We start from the raw sequence: 14,915 nt of genomic DNA on the forward strand, positions 1-14,915 counted from the left end.
GAAGGAAGTAGATTATTCAGCCTTGTCAATGTTCTTTTGACAAACCGACTAGATTCCGGGTTTTGAACAGATTATTGTGAAAGGCGTTAAATTGTGCCATGGGCTTCATGTTCACGAGAACTCGTCACAATGTACTTGGTATTTGTGCTCTATTTTTTCAGTAATCTACAATAAACAATAAAAGTAAAATAGCTGTGACTCCTGAGTATTGTAGAAATCTGTAACGGTACACAAATCCTGCAATTTACTCCTCAACAAAAAAAACATGTATTTTATCAGCACCCAATCAAGGCAAAACGCAAATTTACCCATTGGCGAATTTCTTCCATTGCCGCCCAGCTCGGGAAACATCATGGGCGCGACGGAAAATTTGACAGAACGTTGAAAGATCAGTTGATCGCAGACGTGAATCTCGGGTTCGGGGTGGAGGAGACCGGAAAATACCACCCACTGAATCCAAATTAAAACTGTCTCTGCACGGTCGCACCAAACAGACTGGGTTTTTTGCAGGATAAAGCAGTTCTATGATTTGCTGTGAGAACTTATCTGGACTTTGGATTTCGGCAGGAGCGGTGCGCAAGGGACTTCTGGGAGGTAAGTTTTTACTTTAAAAACCCTTAACTTTGCAAAAGCAGCTCTTTGGATTTCGGCGGGAGCGGTGCGCAAGGGACTTCTAGGAGGTAAGTTTTTACTTTAAAAACACTTACCTGGTCCCGTTTCTGTTCTTCTTTTCTGTTTTTTTTTAATATAAGGCGGGAAACGGAAGTTCGACCGCGGACTTCTGGGAAGCCCCCCCCCCCCAACCCCCAACCAATAAATTCTGGTGGAGAGGAAACCCGAGACACTACACGTGTACTGTCTTCCACCCGCCCTCCTCCTCTAACCTAATAATAAGACCCATTTGTGTGAGGTAAGTGCCATATTATTATAGATTTTTTAATTTTTTTATTTATTAACCAGATCTTGGTTGGAGGTTAGAGGGGTGGCAGGGAAGGTAGTGCAATGTTCCTCCTGCAGGATGTTTGAGGTGATGGATGCCGTTAGTGTCCCTGCTGATTTTACCTGCAGGAAGTGCCGCCATCTCCAGCTCCTCCAAGACCGAGTTAGGGAACTGGAGCTGGAGTTGGATGAACTTCGGATCATTCGGGAGGCAGAGGGGGTCATAAATAGCAGCTTCAGGGAATTACTTACACCAAAGATTGGAGATAGATGGGTAACTGTAAGAGGGACTCGGAAGAAGCAGTCAGTGCAGGGAGCCCCTGCGGTCGTTCCCCTGAGAAACAAGTATACTGCTTTGGATACTTGTGGGGGGGGGAGGGGACTTACCAGGGGTAAGCCATGGGGTACGTGCCTCTGGCACGGAGTCTGTCCCTGTTGCTCAGAAGGGTAGGGGAAAGAGGAGCAGAGCATTAGTAATTGGGGACTCGATAGTCAGGGGCACAGATAGGAGATGTTGTGGGAGCGAGAGAGACTCACGTTTGGTATGTTGCCTCCCAGGTGCAAGGGTACGTGATGTCTCGGATCGTGTTTTCCGGGTTCATATGGGGAGGGGGAGCAGCCCCAAGTCGTGGTCCACATTGGCACTAACGACATAGGTAGGAAAGGGGACAAGGATGGCTTTCAGGGAGCGAGGATGGAAGCTCAGAACGAGAACAAACAGAGTTGTTATCTCTGGGTTGTTGCCCGTGCCACGTGATAATGAGATGAGGAATAGGGAGAGAGAGCAATTAAACACGTGGATACAGGGATGGTGCAGGCGGGAGGGATTCAGATTTCTGGATAACTGGGGCTCTTTCTGGGGAAGGTGGGACCTCTACAGACAGGATGGTCTACATCTGAACCTGAGGGGCACAAATATCCTGGGGGGGGGGGGAGATTTGTTATTGTTCTTTGGGGGGTTGGGGGGTTTAAACTAATACAGCAGGGGCATGGGAACCTCGATTGTAGTTTTAGGGTGTGAGAGATTGAGAGTATAGAGGTCAGGAGCACAGAATTGACTTCGCAGGAGGGGGCCAGTGTTCAGGTAGTTGGTTTGAAGTGTGTCTACTTCAATGCCAGGAGTATACGAAATAAGGTAGGGGAACTGGCAGCATGGGTTGGTACCTGGGACTTCGATGTTGTGGCCATTTCGGAGACATGGATAGAGCAGGGACCGGAATGGTTGTTGCAGGAAGTTGTGTGTGGAGTCTGAAGAGATAGGCGAGATGCTAAATGATTATTTTTCGTCAGTATTCACTCAGGAAAAAGATAATGTTGTGGAGGAGAATGCTGAGACCCAGGCTATTAGAATAGATGGCATTGAAATACGTAGGGAAGAGGTGTTGGCAATTCTGGACAGGCTGAAAATAGATAAGTCCCTGGCGCCTGATGGGATTTATCCGAGGATTCTCTGGGAAGCCAGGGAAGAGATTGCTGGGCATTTGGCTTTGATTTTTATGTCATCATTGGCTACAGGAATAGTGCCAGAGGACTGGAGGATAGCAAATGTGGTCCCTTTATTCAAGAAGGAAAGGAGAGACAACCCCGGCAACTATAGACTGGTGAGCCTCACGTCTGTTGTGGGTAAAGTCTTGGAGGGGATTATAAGAGACAATATTTATAATCATCTAGAAAGGAATAATAAGATTAGGGATAGTCAGCATGGCTTTGCGAAGGGTAGGTCATGCCTCACAAACCTTATCGAGTTCTTTGAGAAGGTGACTGAACAGGTAGACGAGGGTAGAGCAGTTGATGTGGTGTATATGGATTTCAGTAAAGCGTTTGATAAGGTTCCCCACGGTAGGCTATTGCAGAAAATACGGAGGCTGGGGATTGAGGGTGATTTAGAGATGTGGATCAGAAATTGGCTAGCTGAAAGAAGACAGAGGGTTGTGGTTGATGGGAAATGTTCAGAATGGAGTTCAGTTACAAGTGGCGTACCACAAGCATCTGTTCTGGGGCCGTTGCTGTTTGTCATTGTTATCAATGACCTAGAGGAGGGCGCAGAAGGGTGGTTGAGTAAATTTGCAGACGACACTAAAGTCGGTGGTGTTGTCGACAGTGCGGAAGGATGTAGCTGGTTACAGAGGGACATAGATAATCTGCAGAGCTGGGCTGAGAGGTGGCAAATGGAGTTCAATGTAGAGAAGTGTGAGGTGATTCACTTTGGAAGGAATAACAGGAATGCGGAATATTTGGCTAATAGTAAAGTTCTTGGAAGTGTGGATGAGCAGAGGGATCTTGCTGGCCATGTACATAGATCCCTGAAAGTTGCCACCCAGGTTGATGCGGTTGTGAAGAAGGCCTATGGAGTGTTGGCCTTTATTGGTAGAGGGATTGAGTTCCGGAGTCGGGAGGTCATGTTGCAGCTGTACAAAACTCTGGTACGGCCGCATTTGGAGTATTGCGTACAGTTCTGGTCACCGCATTATAGGAAGGATGTGGAAGCTTTGGAGCGGGTGCAGAGGAGATTTACCAGGATGTTGCCTGGTATGGAGGAAAAATCTTATGAGGAAAGGCTGATGGACTTGAGGTTGTTTTCGTTCGAGAGAAGAAGGTTAAGAGGAGACTTAATAGAGGCATACAAAATGATCAGGGAGTTAGATAGGGTGGGCAGTGAGAGCCTTCTCCCGCGGATCGAAATGGCTTGCACGAGGGGACATTGCCTTAAATTGAGGGGTAATAGATATAGGACAGAGGTCAGAGGTAGGTTCTTTACGGAAAGAGTGGTGAGGCTGTGGAATGCCCTAGCTGCAACAGTAGTGAACTCGCCAACATTGATGGCATTTAAAAGTTTATTGGATAAGCATATGGATGATAATGGCATCGTGTAGGTTAGATGGCTTTTGTTTTTTGACTTCCCATGTCGGTGCAACATTGTGGGCCAAAGGGCCTGTTCTGCGATGCATCGTTCTATGTTCTATGTTCTATGGACCAACAGAGCACAATTCAAATACTATATTCTATCTCCCTCTTCACTGCCATGTCAACTATGTCCTTGGCCATTACAGCAGGTATTAGGCACATTTTAATACACCATTTAATGACGCATGAAACAATAGGTTTTAAAATAAGTTAACTACAAACTGTTTTATAAATTTCAATTTAACGAAGGAATTATGAAAAGGGAGTATAAAAGATCTGAAAAATGTTTTTAAATGCGTCCAACAGATATAAATCTGCATCGGTACTGCCACCTAGATACCCTGGCAGTGCCATCCTGGTACCCTGGAAGTTTCACCTGACTGATATCCTGGCATTTCCAGTTGGCAGGTTCACTGCCATGGTGCAGGTTGGCACTGCCGAGGTTCTGAGCTGGTGTTTTTTGCACGTGCGCGATTGAAAATATTCCACAACTCTGAATCTCTCCTTTAAATCGCTCATCTCCCAGCAGAAAGTTAATTATTGACTCAAGACACTGAGGGGGTCACACTGTGGATGTCGATAATATGTCTATTAACTAAGCTCCATATGGAAGAGGAAATGTTTGACCTCCAGTCATGCTTTTCCCCAATAACCTTAAAGATCAATAATGCCATACACCTCGACCTCAGTGATCATCCAGGCGATAAAGTATAACCCCACCCATTCAACTCACTCTGGTTGAGGCCACAGACAGAAATCAGAAGGCAGCCCAGCTTTGACCACTCCCCCCACGCAGGAGTACCAGCCGCCATATGTCCCCAGGCCTAAAATTAATTTTCCACCACACCCACCTAGTGCGTCCCTCACATTGACCTCTCAAACTAGCCATAGTTCCATTTCCACGCAATAATGAAAGAAGAACCCTCCCTCTCTCCCTGGACAATTCTTCCCCTCCACTTCGCCAGTAAACAAGCCCCATCATCAATCTTCCTGGAAACGATTGGGCAAGCAGCCGTTCCAAACCTGGCTTCACGCCTTCCCATTGGCCGGTACACATACGCACGAAGGGATGAATGGCCCGATGATGTGCTCTAAGAATCTATGAATAATGTAAAAGGTAAATCCACTGGGAAAGGTAGACAAGTCATCTAGATACGTTGTGGAGGAAGATCTGGTTCTTTGTTTCTATGATTCTTCAACTCAATCCCTCCGACATAGATGATGATAGCTGTCTCGCCTCTCAAAAGGTATACCCCTTTGGATACTGTCGGGGGGGATAGCCTATCAGGGGAAAACAGCAGCAGCCAGAGCAGTGGCACCACGGCTGGCTCTGGTGTTCAGAAGGGAGGGTCAAAGCGCAGAAGAGCAATAGTAATAGGGGACTCTATAGTCAGGGGCACAGATAGGCGCTTCTGTGGACGTGAAATAGACTCCAGGATGGTATGTTGCCTCCCTGGTGCCAGGGTCCAGGATGGCTCCGAACAGGTAGAGGGCATCCTGAAGGGGGAGGGCAAAAAGGCAGAGGTCGTTGTACATATTGGTACTAACGACATAGGCAGGAAGGGGCATGAGGTCCTGCAGCAGGAGTTCAGGGAGCGAGGCAGAAAGTTAAAAGACAGGACCTCTCGGGTTGTAATCTCGGGATTACTCCCTGTGCCACGTGCCAGTGAGGCTAGAAATAGGAAGATAGAGCAGCTAAACACGTGGCTAAACAGCTGGTGTAGGAGGGAGGGTTTCCGTTATCTGGACCACTTGGAGCTCTTCCGGGGCAGGTGTGACCTTATATAGATAAGAAGGACGGGTCGCATCGAAACCGGAGAGGCATAAATATCCTGGCCGCGAGGTTTTCTAGTGTCACACGGGAGGGTTTAAACTAGTATGGCAGGGGGGTGGGCACGGGAGCAATAGGTCAGAAGGTGAGAGCATTGAGGGAGAACTAGGGAATAGGGACAGTGGGGCTCTGAGGCAGAGCAGACAGGAAGAGGTTGCTGGTGGCCTGAAGTGGATATGTTTTAATGCAAGAAGTATTACGGGTAAGGCAGATGAACTTAGAGCTTGGATTAGTACTTGGAACTATGATGTTGTTGCCATTACAGAGACCTGGTTGAGGGAAGGGCAGGATTGGCAGCTAAACGTTCCAGGATTTAGATGTTTCAGGTGGGATAGAGGGGGATGTAAAAGGGGAGGCGGAGTTGCACTACTGGTTCGGGAGAATATCACAGCTGTACTGCGGGAGGACACCTCAGAGGGCAGTGAGGCTATATGGGAAGAGATCAGGAATAAGAAGAGTGCAGTCACAATGTTGGGGGTTTACTACAGGCCTCCTCACAGCCAGCGGGAGATAGAGGAGCAGATAGGTAGACAGATTTTGGAAAAGAGTAAAAACAACAGGGTTGTGGTGATGGGAGACTTCAACTTCCCCAATATTGACTGGGACTCACTTAGTGCCAGGGGCGTAGACGGGGCGGAGTTTGTAAGGAGCATCCAGGAGGGCTTCTTAAAACAATATGTAGACAGTCCAACTAGGGAAGGGGCGGTACTGGACCTGGTATTGGGGAATGAGCCCGGCCAGGTGGTAGCTGTTTCAGTAGGGTAGGATTTCGGTAACAGTGACCACACTTCAGTAAGTTTTAAAGTACTGGTGAACAAGGATAAGAGTGGTCATAGGATGAATATGTTAAATTGGGGGAAGGCTAATGATAACAATATTAGGCGGGAACTGAAGAACATAGATTGGGGGCGGATGTTTGAAGGCAAATCAACGTCTGACATGTGGGAGGCTGTCAAGTGCCAGTTGAAAGGAATTCAGGACCGGCATGTTCCTGTGAGGAAGAAGGATAAATACGGCAATTTTCGGGAACCTTGGAGAACGAGAGATTTTGTAGGCCTCGTCAAAAAGAAAAAGGAGGCATTTGTCAGGGCTAAAAGGTTGGAAACAGACGAAGCCTGCGTGGAATATAAGGAAAGTAGGAAGGAACTTAAGCAAGTTGCCAGGAGGGCTAGAAGGGGTCACGAAAAGTCATTGGCAAGTAGGGCTAAGGAAAATCCCAAGGCTTTTTACACGTACATAAAAAGCAAGAGGGTAGCCAGGGAAAGGGTTGGCCCACTGAAGGATAGGCAAGGGAATCTATGTGTGGAGCCAGAGGAAATGGGCGAGGTACTAAATGAATACTTTGCATCAGTATTCACCAAAGAGAAGAAATTGGTAGATGTTGAGTCTGGAGACGGGTGTGTAGATAGCCTGGGTCACATTGAGATCCAAAAAGACGGGGTGTTGGGTGTCTTAAAAGATATTAAGGTAGATAAGTCCCCAGGGCCTGATGGGATCTACCGCAGAATACTGAAGGAGGCTGGAGAGGAAATTGCTGAGGCCTTGACAGAAATCTTTGGATCCTCACTGTCTTCAGGGGATGTCCCGGAGGACTGGAGAATAGCCAATGTTGTTCCTCTCTTTAAGAAGGGTAGCAAGGATAATCCCGGGAACTACAGCCCGGTGAGCCTTACTTCAGTGGTCGGGAAATTACTGGAGAGAATTCTTCGAGACAGGATCTACTCCCATTTGGAAGCAAATGGACGTATTAGTGAGAGGCAGCATGGTTTTGTGAAGGGGAGGTCGTGTCTCACTAACTTGATAGAGTTTTCCGAGGAGGTCACTGAGATGATTGATGCAGGTAGGGCAGTGGATGTTGTCTATATGGACTTCTGTAAGGCCTTTGACAAGGTCCCTCATGGTAGACTTGTACAAAAGGTGAAGTCACACGGGGTCAGGGGTGAGCTGGCAAGGTGGATACAGAACTGGCTAGGTCATAGAAGGCAGTGAGTAGCAATGGAAGGATGCTTTTCTAATTGGAGGGCTGTGACCAGTGGTGTTCCACAGGGATCAGTGCTGGGAGCTTTGCTCTTTGTAGTATATATAAATGATTTGGAGGAAAATGTAACTGGTCTGATTAGTAAGTTTGCAGACGACACAAAGTTTGGTGGAATTGCGGATAGCGATGAGGATTGTCAGAGGATACAGCAGGATTTAGATTGTTTGGAGACTTGGGCGGAGAGACGGCAGATGGAGTTTAATCCGGACAAATGTGAGGTAATGCATTTTGGAAGATCTAATGCAGGTTGGGAATATACAGTGAATGGTAGAACCCTCAAGAGTATTGAAAGTCAAAGAGATCTAGGAGTACAGGTGCACAGGTCATTGAAAGGGGCAACGCAGGTGGAGAAGGTAGTCAAGAAGGCATACGGCATGCTTTCCTTCATTGGCCGGGGCATTGAGTATAAGAATTGGCAAGTCATGTTGCAGCTGTATAGAACCTTAGTTAGGCCACACTTGGAGTAGAGTGTTCAATTCTGGTCGCCACACTACCAGAAGGATGTGGAGGCTTTAGAGAGTGTGCAGAAGAGATTGACCAGAATGGTGCCTGGTATGGAGGGCAGTAGCTATGAGGAGCGGTTGAATAAACTCGGTTTGTTCTCACTGGAACGAAGGAGGTTGAGGGGAGACCTGATAGAGGACTACAAAATTATGAGGGGCATAGACAGAGTGGCAAGTCAGAGGCTTTTCCCCAGGGTAGAGGGGTCAATTACTAGGGGGCATAGGTTTAAGGTGAGAGGGGCAAGGTTTAGAGTAGATGCACGAGGCAGGTTTTTCACGCAGAGGGTAGTGGGTGCCTGGAACTCGCTACCGGAGGAGGTGGTGGAAGCAGGGACTATAGTGACATTTAAGGGCCATCTTGACAAATACATGACTAGGATGGGAATAGAGGGATACGGACCCAGGACGTGTAGAAGATTGTAGTTTAGTCGGGCAGCATGGTCGGCACGGACTTGGAGGGCCGAATGGCCTGTTCCTGTGCTGTGCATTTCTTTGTTCTTTGTAAAACTCACCCTACAAGATTTCACCCTTATTCTTAATATGAGAACGCTGGGAGTTTTCTTTCATGAAGAATCGGACTCGTAGGTTATATAGAGGAGTCTTTTTTTAAACCGGTCAGCGTAGCTAGAAGAGATGGGTTAGGAATCGGAGCCCAACATTCGGCTCCGTCAATGACAAAAAAAACACTGAATAGTTAAATCTTGATTGCAGGAGGGACCTTTAAATCGCAAGGAGCAATCGAGAAATAAAACACTTTAAGGCAAAACTAGATAAACACATGAGCGGAGATAAGTGGCATGATATACTGACAGTGTGCATTGGAGAGGAAGAGGCTCATATGGAAAATAAGCTCATTCGGCTTGGTCGTTGATTTTGTGCGTCATATTATTTAGTCTTGCGCCACAAGAGGACTCCTCGTGTCCCTTAAAATAAAAGAGCGAAATTTCCATATCTTACTATCAACCTACAAATGCAATGTCCCCAGGAAGAACTGCACTAATCAGCAAAATGTTTTTTTCCCATTCTACCTTTCCGCTACCATCTCCCATCACGTTGAGCCAAAGTCAGAAAGTTTTAATATAACCAAAGAAGTAATTCTGAAGTATTCTCGGTGTTGTAATGAAAGGAGGGTAACCAAATTGCGCACAGCATGACCCCACAAACAAATACAGTAAACATCAGGTACATTACTTCTGCGATTTTGATTGAGAAGAAAATATTTGCCAGGACACTGTGGACATCCCTGACACCCATTCTTTAAAGTAGTGCCATGGAAGAAATCATAGGTGAATCATAGAATTTACAGTGCAGAAGGAGGCCATTCGGCCCATCGAGTCTGCACCGGCTCTTGGAAAGAGCACCCTACCCAAGGTCAACATCTCCACCCTATCCCCATAACCCAGTAACCTCACCCAACACTAAGGGAAATTTTAGATACTAAGGGCAATTTATCTTGGCCAATCCACCTATCCTGCACATCTTTGGACTGTGGAGAAAACCGGAGCACCCGGAGGCAACCCACGCACATATGGGGAGGATGTGCATACTCCGCACAAACAGTGACCCAAGCCATAATCGAACCTGGGACCCTGGAGCTATGAAGCAATTGTGCTATCCACAATGCTACCGTGCTGCCCGTCCTACCGCGCTGCCCGGTGTTGATGTGTTGATGTGTTGATATGAGAAGGAATACCGGGTCTCAGCTCAGAATCTATCGGAAATAAAAACATCTGTGACAATGGAGTCTACCATCAACATTGCATTGAAGTATCAACCCTGAATCCTATGTTCACTTGCTGGAGTAACTTCGACGTGAAAAGCAAGTGTACTGCCAACTGCCGACGCTTCCAAATATGCGTTCATTACACTCATTGGTCTATAATAAATATAATAAATCGATGGACAACTGGAAATATTTCTGAATTAAAATCTGAACAGTAACAACCTTGATGCCTTTTAAAAGATTCTGATGATGTTGGTTCATCAAGGCATTTCATTGTTAAATGCATGTCGGTCAGTCATTATTGTATATTTGTGTTGTTTTATGTTTTCTCGTTTTCTGAATAGCAGGAGTTTCATTACTTATCCCCTGTCAATATTAAACTGAATGTTTTATCGTTCCAAGGATACATCCCATCTCCATTTCAATATAGCATTACTGGTACTATATCATCATCTAATCAAATGTTAAACATCTGGTAATGTTACCTTAATTGCCTTTTTAGATTTAAAAACTGCATGCTTGAGGCGATTCATAGCAAATATTTTCCTCCTCAATTCAGTCCAGTTTAATGTCTGAACTTACGTTTTAAGAGATTAAATTACTTCGAATCTAATCTTCCAATGTCACATCCATTGATTTCCTCCAGGGTAAACACTGAAGAACGATAATGTTTGTTACATCTCACTGTCAATGCTCGTTATTTACACGTGGATACAGTTTGTAAATACGATGCTTGTATTTAAGAGTTCAGTGAGGTTGAATCTCCTTTTTCAGAACGATTTTCATCTTTTGATTTCGCTACAAGGATATACTCTCGTTTCCAGGGAGCAAATATGCGTCATTGCATATTTTCGAGGCTCCTCCCAACGGTTTGTTGAATCTAGGGTTATGCGCAGGCAGGCAAGTGGAGTCAATTTCACAATCATATCAGCTATAATCGTTTTGGATGGTGAAAGAGTGTCAATAGGCTTGCTATATTCCTATTATTTCCAACCTTTTGATTTCACAGTATTAGTAATTAATTGGTTCTAGCCTCATGCTGAATTTGTCGTTTTTGTTCATGTTGCTGTGCAATATTATAGTATTTTGTTTAACGTTCCTTTTTAAATTAATCTCAACCCCTCCTGGATTATTTTTACAACTCTCCCAAATTCTCAATATCCTTTGTTGCTCTGTGCCTCCAGCCATCAGCTATTCACCCCTCCCCACCAACCCCACAATTCCCCACCTCTGTTTTATTATGTACTTGGTACATGATGCACTTCTAAAAATCCAGTTTTCGTTCTGATTTTATTTGGCTATGTGTTGTTATTCGTGTTTAAATTATTCTTGCTAATTCGATAATTTGTCTCGCCTCTATGGAGCAGTTTAAAAAGTTCCCATTGTTTTTCCTGCTGATTTGTCTGATTGTATTTTTTCACGCACCCTGCTGAAAATAATGATAAACAATTTCCGATTATTGATTTATGTCATTGCTTGTCAATGCTTTTGTCCATTTCAGTTTCCTCGAAATCGGTTCTTCTCCAATATAGTCCTGTCTTCGAAGTTAATGTCTTTTGATGGAGTATTTTAAGATCACTATTGTCCAGGTATTCCTCCATCTACCTTTCTCTCTATCTCTGTCACGCTGTATTTTCTTCTCTTTGTTCCTCTCCAGAAGCATGCCTTCAGCTCAGTCTCTATCTCACTTTACAGATCATCTTATACACCTCACTTAAGTCGCCTCTCATCCTCCTTCGCTCCAATGAGAAACGCCCAAGCTACCTCAACCTTTCCTCATAAGACCCACCCACCATTTCTGGCAGCATCCTGGTGAATCTCCTTTGCACCCTTCCAATGCTTCCACATAGTTCCTATAATGAGGTGACCATAACTGCACACAATACTCCAAATGTGGTCTAACTAGGTCTTGTACTGTTGCAGCATAACCTCACGGCTCCTAAACTCAATCCCCCTGTTAATAAATGTTAACACACAATAGGCGTTCTTCCACGGCTCTATCCACTTGGGTGTCAACATTCTGAGATCTATGGACATGAACTCCGCGATCTCCCTGCTCCTCCACATTCTTCAGCACCCTGCCGTTAACCATGTAACCTGCATTCATATTTCTCCCACCAAATTGAATCACCTCACACTTATCAGGGTTAAAATCCATCTGCCACTTTTCAGCCCAGCTCTGCATCCTATCAATGTATCTTTGCAGCCTACAACAGCCCTCCACATTATCCATTACTCCTTGGTGTCATCTGCAAATTTACTAACCTAACATTCAACTCCATCATCCAAGTAATTGATAAAAATCACAAATAGCAGAGGACCCAACATTGATCCCGCTGGTATACCGCTGGGGACTGGGCTCCAGGATGAAGATTTACGATCTACCACCATCCTCAGTCTTCTATGTGATAGCCAGTTACTGATCCAATCGTCCAAATTTCCCTCTATGCCATGCCTCCTTACTTTCTGCATGAGCCGACCATGGGGCACCTTATCAAACGCCTTACTAAAATCCATGTCTACAACATCAACTACTCTACCTTCATCTGTGTACTTAGTTACCTCCTGAAAGAATACAATCAAACTTGTGAGGCAAGACTTACCCCTCACAAATCCGTGCTGGCTATCCTGGATTAACCGGTATCATTCCAAATGATTATAAATCCTATCCCTCAGGACCCTTTCCAATAATTTACCGATGACCGAAATTAGATGAATCGGCCTATAATTCCCAGGGTTATACTATTCCATTTCTTGTACAAGGGGACAACATTCACCTCTCTCCAGTCTTCTGGCACTATTCCTGTCGACAGCGAGGACATAAAGATCAAAGCCAAAGGCTCTTCAATCTCATCCCTCGCCTCCCAAATAGTCGTCGGATATATCCCATCAGGCACAGGGGACTTATCTATCCTCAGGCTTCTCAGAATTTCTGACACATCTTCCTTCCGAGTATCTACCTCCTACAGTCCACCAACTGTATCGCACTATCCTCCTCAACAACATGGCCCCTCTCCTTTGTGAACACTGAAGAAAAGTATTCATTTCGGGCCTCTCCTACATCTTCAGACTCCCACACTGTCCTTTACCGGCCCTAACTTCACCTTGGTCATTCTTTTATTCCTCACATAAGTGTTAAAGGCCTTGGGGTTTTCCTTGATCCTGCCCACCAAGGACTTCTCATGCCCCCTCTTAGCTCTCCTATGCCCTTTCTTGAGCTCCTTCCTAGCTATCTGTATCCCTAAAGTGCCCGAACTGAACCTTGTTTTCTCATCCTTTCATATTGTAGGTAGCAGATGAGGACCACATCTGCCATGGTAGTATGACGGAGCAGACACGATGGGGCGAATAACGTAGTTCTGCTTCTATATCTTATGGACTTATAAAGAGCTAATCAAACCTTCGCCGCTTTTCATTCAACAGCATTATCATCACTGATGACCCACTATCAATATGACGGGTGCATCTTCTCAACACACTAAAACTATTAACTAGAAGAACAAGGGGAGAAGACACATGGGAATACCATCACCTGGAAGTGGCCCTCCAAGTCACGAATAAGCCTTGCTTGGAAATATATCGCCGTTCCTCAACTGTCGCTGGTTCAGAATCCTTGAGGACCCTTCCAACAACACCTTGAATGCAGATGGGCTGCAGTGATTCAAGAAGCAGTTCACACCTTCTCCAGGGCAGTTAGGAATGGTCAACGAATTCTGACCAGTCAGCGAAACCCAAATCCCGTCAAAGTCAATTATAAGTACCGATACAGAGTCAAGGTCCCTCTATATTTTTTGCATAAAACAATCCCATAGCCGGTGCAACACAGCATTCGATAGAAAATCTCTATGCTGTCGAATGGAACACCCCCAGCAGCCTCACAGTGCCGAGGACTCGGGTTCGATCCCGGTCCCGGGTCACTCTATGTATGGAGTTTCCACATTCTCCCAGCGCTGGTCTCACCCCTACACCCCAAAATGATGTGCAGGGTAGGTGCATTGGCCACAATAAATTGCCCCATCATTGTAATAAAAAGTTGGTGCTCAAAATTTATGAAACCAAAACAGTCGCAGGACAGAGAGAGCAAGGAGTTAGTTAGAGATAACGTTTCCCAAAGCTATTAATTCATATGTAAAAGGCAAGGGCAATTATTGGTCCACTTGAGGACAGTGGGGTAAGTATATGTGTTGAGCCAGAGGAAATGGACGGGGTACTAAATGAGGACTTTACATCAGTAAATGACTTTGTGGAAGGGTAGCGTGTGTGGACAGTCAGGGTCATGTTGCCATCTTGGGTTTTCAGTCATTTAAAAAATATTAAGGCAGATAAGTCTCCTGTGCCGGTGGGGATTTACCCCAGAATAATGAGGGAAGCAAAGGAGGAAATTGCTGGGGCCTTCACTGACAGATCTGTATTCTCATTGGCTACAGGTGAGATCCCAGATGAGTGGAGGATAGCTAGTATGGTATTGCAGGTTAAGAAATGTAGCAGAGATAATCCTGCAAACAATAGACAGGTGAACCTCACGTCGGTAGTCCATAAATTATGGGAGAGAATTGTCAGGGGCAGGTGTTATATGCATTTGGAAACAAATGGACACATCGGCGATAGACAGCATGGTTTTGTGAAGGGGAGATTGTGCCTCACTAATTTGATCGAGTTTTTTGAGGAGGTGACAAAGATGATTCACGAGGGGAGGGTGGTGGATATTATTTACATGCACTTCAGTGAAGCCTTTGACAACTTGCCTCGTGGTAGACTGGTGCAAAAGGTGAAGTCACACGAGATCACAGGTGAGGTGATAAGATGGATACAGAACTGGGCCGATCACAAAAGGAAAATTGTTGCAGTAGAAGGGTGTTTTTATGAATGGAAGGTTGTCACTAGTGGTGTTCTCCAGGGACCTGTGCTGGGGCCTCTGTTGTATGTAGTATACATGAACGATTTGGAGGCAAATGTAGCTAGTCTGATTATAAAGTT

Source organism: Scyliorhinus torazame, chromosome 20 (genome assembly GCF_047496885.1).
Source record: "Scyliorhinus torazame isolate Kashiwa2021f chromosome 20, sScyTor2.1, whole genome shotgun sequence".
NCBI classification, from domain to species: Eukaryota; Metazoa; Chordata; class Chondrichthyes; order Carcharhiniformes; family Scyliorhinidae; genus Scyliorhinus; species Scyliorhinus torazame.